Source organism: Sminthopsis crassicaudata, chromosome 2, assembly GCF_048593235.1.
Source record: "Sminthopsis crassicaudata isolate SCR6 chromosome 2, ASM4859323v1, whole genome shotgun sequence".
Classification (NCBI taxonomy): Eukaryota; Metazoa; Chordata; class Mammalia; order Dasyuromorphia; family Dasyuridae; genus Sminthopsis; species Sminthopsis crassicaudata.
In genome coordinates, this window is record NC_133618.1 from 36,468,247 (window position 1) to 36,474,307 (window position 6,061).

Here is a 6,061-nt window from a genome sequence, read left to right on the forward strand (position 1 = left end):
TTGTTTTTGTTTTTGTTTTTCTGCTGAGGCAGTTGGAGTTAAGTGATTTGCCCAGGATCACACAGTTGGGAAGTGTTAAGTGTCTGCGGTCAAATTTGAACTCAGGTCCTCCTTCTTCAGGACTGGTATTCTATCCACTTTCCTACCTAGAGGCCCTACCTCTAACTTTTAAAGCAAAAATTGAAAAGTATGGTATATGAATGTTATGGAATATTATTGTTCGATAAGAAATGACCAACAGGAGGAATACAGAGAGGCTTGGAGAGACTTACATCAACTGATGCTGAGTGAAACGAGCAGAACTAGGGGATCATTATACACTTCAACAATGATACTGTACGAGGATGTATTCTGATGGAAGTGGATATCTTCAACATAGAGAAGAGCTAATTCAGTTCCAATTGATCAATGATGGACAGAATCAGCTACATCCAGAAAAGTAACACTGAGAAATGAGTGTAAACTGTGAGAATTTTTGTTTGTTTTTTTGTTTTTCTTCCCAGATTATTTTTACCTCTCAAATACAATCCTTCCTTTGCAACAACAACAACAAAATTCGGTTCTGCACATATATATTGTACCTAGGATATACTATAACATATTTAATATGTATGGGAATGCCTGCCATCTAGGGGAGGGGGTGGAGAGAAGGAGGGGAAAAATTCAGAACAGAAGGGAGTACGAGGGATAATGTTGTAAAAAAGAAAAAAAATTTACCTATGCATATGTACTGTCAAAGAAAATGTTATAATTATAAAAATTAATAAAAAACAAAATTAAAAAAAATTTGTATATTGGTTAAAAAAAAAAAAGGTGTATATTTTGTCAGGTCTTATCCCATATAATTGTACTACTCTCTTAATGGCTTTTGATAAAAAATCTAGCTACAAAAAAAAAAATTGAAAAGTAAATACAGACAATGACAGTCATCTTAAAGAATTGGTGGGTTAACACTTCTTAGCTGTGTGATCCTGGGCAATTAACTTAACCCCAACTGCCTCAGCAAAAAAGAAAAAAAAATTGGTGGGTTAAAGAACAAATTATAGAAACAATTTTATTAAAGAAAACTACTATTATAAGACAACAAACCAAGACTGAGGGGATTCAACTAAAGAGGTTGTTGAGGGAAATGTGTAAGAGTAAATACATATATATGTTAGGATTCTTACAAGGTGCTAAATCACTGGAATAGTTATAATTATCTAATTTAACATGGTACTTAAGAGCTCTCTAGTTCAGTAATGTATTTACTAGAATTCCATGAGATTCACACCTTTAAGAGAGCACTCTTTTAAGGAGCTGGCACAAGCCCAAGGAGTACCCACAAGCTCATTCTCTGGGAGGATATAAAAAGCCAGGATTCAGTCAAGGAGAGGACTGCCAGGAAGAACTTCAGGGGACTTCAGAGGAGAGGACTTGGGGAGATTCAGAACTAGGATTGACTTCTGGGAGATTCAAAAGGCAGAAACCCACAATCCCACTCTCGGAGATAGAGTCTGATGCATTCCCAAGTCCACTTTCGTGCTGGCTGGGGACATTGGGGAGGACGAGAGGCTGGAGGCTGAAGGACTAACCTTTGGAATTGGAGAAATTTGGACAAGAGCTCTCAGGAAATCAAGGAGAGAGGAAGGCCTCCAGAAAACTAGCTGAGCCCCAAGTGAAGGAGATAAGAATTGGAAAGAGACAGTAGAGGACTTTAACTCCTGGCTGCATTTTGGTGGTTATTGCAACTGACCTGAAATTAAGGCTGCCTCCAGAAGCTCCCTAAGAAACCTGCCCCCAAGAGAATGATTATAATTTAGAGAAAAGAGAACATTACATATATACACACTTATATGTATATATATATGTATATATATATATATATATATACATATATATATATATATATACATATAAACCTGTAGATATTTCCCCAAAATAACCTGTTTAGTTGAATATATATAAAATATCCTATATAACATATATGAATGTGATGCGGGTTGTGGTCCCTTTAAGACTAGTCCTTTCAGATTGATTTATTCCTTTCTGATTCCCAGTCCCTCCTAGCTGAAGAAGCTAGGACTTTTGGTTCACAAATCCTGGCCAAAAGCACCCTTTTGAATTCCAATCCGGGATCTCACAACCCCCATAGGATCTGAGCCAACTTGGACTGTCCCAGCCCCCATTCTAATGATCTGCTCAGGTTTCCCAACCCCCACATGGCAAATTCAGTCCCTTGCTGAAACCCAGCAAGGTGTCAACTTGGGACTCATCCATAGGCCCCTTTAGCTAAATCTCTCCTTATAAAAGGGCCAAGCTGGAATCCTTTCTTTGCAGAGGTTTCCCTGATTTGATCATCCTGCCTAAGAACAATGCCTCCCATCATAGCTGTAGAAGCCTTAAAATTACACTTTTGTGTGCTCATGAGGCTCTCTAAAAAAGCACGATTTCAAACTGCTCTCAGGTTTTTTCCTGGCCTCAGGGCACTTACTTAAACTTTCCTCACCTGCTGATGGAGAGATAAAAAGCCTGGCTATCTCCTGAAACTCCGCTATGTCTCTCACTTTCCTAGCTAACATTAGAGGTGGGAACTCCTAATCCCTAATTTTGTCAGTCCCAAGACCTTTTTCTCTTAGCACATTCTCTCCTATTTTTCTAGACTGGCATTGTGTCCCTGCCAACAACTAAAGGTTTCTTTCCTAGGCTCCAACCTGGTCAGGTTGCAGTTTCAACAAAGACTTTTGGTATGATGGCTGGGGAATAAAATTCCAAATAAAGCAAATTAAATTAATTGTTAAGGGAGTAAAGATAGCTGCTTTCTTTTCTCTTATTCCCTGACTACAGCAGGAAATGAGTTGGGGAAAACTCCTTAACTTCAATTCGGTAAACACCTTTAGGAAAGAAGTCTGTCTTTCCTTTGTCTTTTTTCCTCAAGCTCTCTCTAGACTTGTTTTCTATTCTCTACCTGGTCCCTGACAAATTCTCCCTTGCTCTGTTGTCACAGTTCTACCTCAGTTTCTCTGGCATTGCAGCTCCAGGAGCCCAGGGGCTAGAGAATATGAATACTATCTAGTGTGAGGCTAGGAGCTACTGAAAGGAGAATACACCCATTCCTACCACCCCTCTTGCTACCCTGCTCTCCTCAGTGGCCCTCTCCTGAGATTTTCACTTAGGTAAACCCAACATAGCACCTTTCTATGGGGAGGAGGAGGCAGTTCAAAATTCCGGGGAATTATGGCCAGGACTGTTGGGGAGCTAAGCAGCTCTGAGGATTGTTTGGCTCTGGGACAATAGGGACAAACAAATTCCTATATATTGACGATAGCCCTCTTACTGAAGAGAGCATTTGTTGGATCTTCCTAAAAGACAATTATTGAATATCAAGCTATAGAATTGGGAAGTTTTCAGGCTTGTGGCAAGAGGGGTCAGCTTCCCTCCTCCATGCCCAGAGATTCTCCTTTAAGCTGGCTCTTAATGCAAATACAAACACTGGGCTTGAGAAAAATACCTCAATCTCAACACCTGAACTCCAGATAGATTAACTGAATTCCATTCCCTCTCCACCCAGGACTCTCTGACAAGTCCATTCTGTTTCTGTTCTTTTTCTAACCTGGGACAGATATTTTACCTCTCCCCTCAGGCAAAAAGCAGTGAGCCAATCACACCCTCACAATTGCCTCTTTCAAAGCAAAAAACTGTTTCTTCCATTCTGCTGCTAACACCTGTTGGTTTCCCTTTAACTCCAACCTGAGACTTTCAGCTCTCCTTCTCAGGGCAACTTCTGCCTCCTGAAAGAAACATTCAGAGCAGATGGGCTTTTCTTCTAATACAAATCTCTCCCAGACTTAGGCCTGTAGGAAACTGTCTGAGAACCCCAGTCTCTGTCCTGAGTTTGAGCAGGAGGAAAACTGGAGAAACTAAGTCAGGAACACTACAGAGGTTGAACTGGCCTCCTGTTCCCTGGTAGGAAATTGGGGTCTGGCCCCATTTTCCCTTTTATCCCAGGACAGTCTGAACACCTTAGGGACCAGTAAGCTGGGTAGGCACCCTGATACTTGGCACCTCTCTAACCCCTTCCACCCCTCCCCCATAAGACCGTGGGGAAAGTAGGAGGGAAGATTCAGGATCTTTGCTGACTGAGGAACTAACTCTTTTTGTAAAGAAAAACAGCACAGTTAAAAGATGTCTGAGAGCTTATACTGCCTTCTTTATCTTGACTAGAGGTCAAGGCCTCCCGCCTCCCCAGACTTCTGGGTTCACACCCTTTAATCCTAACCCCGGGAGAAATTAGCTTTTCTGGAAACTAAAAGTGAAAGGGTTAAACTCTAGGCTACTTAACTGCAGTTTTCCCATAAATGGGAACCCTTCCTAGAGTTTAACTAATGCTCTAGAGAAAAACAAGCAAACAGAATTCACTACTCCCTCAAACATGTTTCTACAATGATTTTATTATAAATAGGTTCTCTTAGAATTGAATGCTATGTGTGTTTATTCTATCTGTAAACTTGCTCTAAAAACAAAAGGGGGAAAAAGAAGCAGCGTTGACAATGCCAGCAGGCATGCCTTTCAAAGGTGAACGAACCCAAGGGAATGAGCTTGCTGTCAATCAGAGCAAGGTTAGAGGAGGCTGGTCTCTCACTTGTTCTGTAAATAGTTGTTTCCTCTCCACAATCAGGGAAGAGGGGCCACCTGCCAGCAAGGCTAGCCTGAGCATCCTCAGTCAAGATCCTCTGTGAATGCAGCTGAGCAGAAGGGAAGCCATTCACTGTTTGCCAGGAGCAATGTCAGAGAAATCCTTCAACACCCCAGCCAAGTGCTGATTGTGAGTCTTGAACTTTCTCTTCTGGGACACTAGTTTCTTCCTCAGCTGAATGGGAGCCACTTTCTTGGGTCCAGACTCCTGCATAGAAGAAATCCCCTGCTGCTTCAGATATTCAATTTTCTCCTCATCCATAGAATCAGCAGTGATGCTCCTCCAGTTTCTGAAGTTCTTCATCCATTGCATGTTGACTTATTATTGGGAGAAAAAAAAAAGGATCTTATCAGGACCAGTATTTGTTACCAGATCATCTTTGGTCCCCTAAGGCCTTGATGGCTTTGTGGGCATTGGGCAGCCCCTCCTCGATGTCTTCCAGGAGAATTCCTCCTAATCCTCTGGTCATGCTTATCTAGGAGCCGAAGCAAGGCTTTTTTGCCTTTCAAGTTGTACTTGGGCTTGAAGACGGACTTCCCATGGACTACCTCAATTTTGGGATTGTTGCCTAGTGCCTCAGATATCAGCCATTGTTTCTGCTTGGCTCCTGTGTTCAAATGCTGGGTTTCATCCAAAATTGACTCCAGAGTCAGTGGATGCATGTCACCTCTCTGGTGTCAGGTCTTCATGTAACTTACAATCTTTGCCAGAAGTCCACATTTGTATTCTGAGCCTGCAGAAAGGGCTTTGAAGGAAAATGATCCATCTCAATCTTGTTTTGAGCCCAATGACCCTCCCTGTTCAAGTTTGGCTCTTTTCTCTGGTGATGAGGGTGACTGAAAAGTGCTGGTTGTTTTTTCCACTGCTGGATTGGAGAGGGCTCGTTTTTTGAGCAGCTCCTGTTCTTTTACTAAGCTTGGATCCATGATGCTGTGCAATGGGAGAAAGAAGAGGGGGTAGGGGCAGGAGCCGGAGTGGGAGCCAGAGCCGGCTCGTGTCCCAGTTGCATCTGCTTCTCCACTCTGTCCTGGCCCAGATCAGCCCTTGGTGTCCCTTCCCCCCCACCTCACACCTCACCTCCTGGCATGAACCCCCAAATCTCTACAACTCTTGAAAGCTTTAAGCAGTTATAAGAGATCATTGCCCCTTTTCCCACATGTATTTGGAGGTGACTGCTTGAGGGGGGAATGAAGAGGGGACCCCAGAACTCTGAAGATTCTTGGAGAAAATCTTCAATTCTGCCTCAATAAGAGTCTCTGCCCCAAGTCTTTTTTTCCTTAAATGAATTTGTTTTAACTGCTTGAGGGGGCAATGAGGTGGGTTGTGGTCCTTTTAAGACTAGTCCTTTCAGATTGATTTATTCCTTTCTGATTCCCAACCCCTTCT

General features: G+C 42.3%; 1 pseudogene; it reads right to left on the reverse strand.

Annotated features, from left to right (window-relative positions):
* Positions 1 to 4,744: 4,744 nt before the first annotated feature.
* LOC141553175 (general transcription factor IIE subunit 2 pseudogene) lies at positions 4,745 to 5,601 on the reverse strand (annotated as a pseudogene).
* Positions 5,602 to 6,061: the final 460 nt, after the last annotated feature.